This window comes from Mesitornis unicolor, unplaced genomic scaffold, assembly GCF_000695765.1.
Source record: "Mesitornis unicolor isolate BGI_N332 unplaced genomic scaffold, ASM69576v1 scaffold31232, whole genome shotgun sequence".
Lineage (NCBI taxonomy): Eukaryota > Metazoa > Chordata > Aves > Mesitornithiformes > Mesitornithidae > Mesitornis > Mesitornis unicolor.
In genome coordinates this window covers 56,068-56,301 of record NW_010167673.1, presented here as the reverse complement: position 1 = coordinate 56,301, position 234 = coordinate 56,068, and positions in this window count along the sequence as shown.

The following is a 234-nucleotide window of genomic DNA, read 5'->3' as shown; positions in this document are numbered from 1 at the left end:
GAAGAGGAGTTTTGCAGCAGCTCCCGAAAATTATAGCGCCGCTTTCCCCCGCCTCGCCTTTCGGGTGAAGGGGATTCTCCTTCGATTGCTTGCTCGGAGCTGGGGGTTGTTGGGTTGCTAGCTTTTTCCTTTTTTATTTTTTTTTTTTGTCTCTCTTATCTCCCTTTTTTTCTCTTTCCTTTCTATCCCCTTCGCCCAGGCTAGCGGCGGGGGAAACGGGGTGGGCCCCCGCTG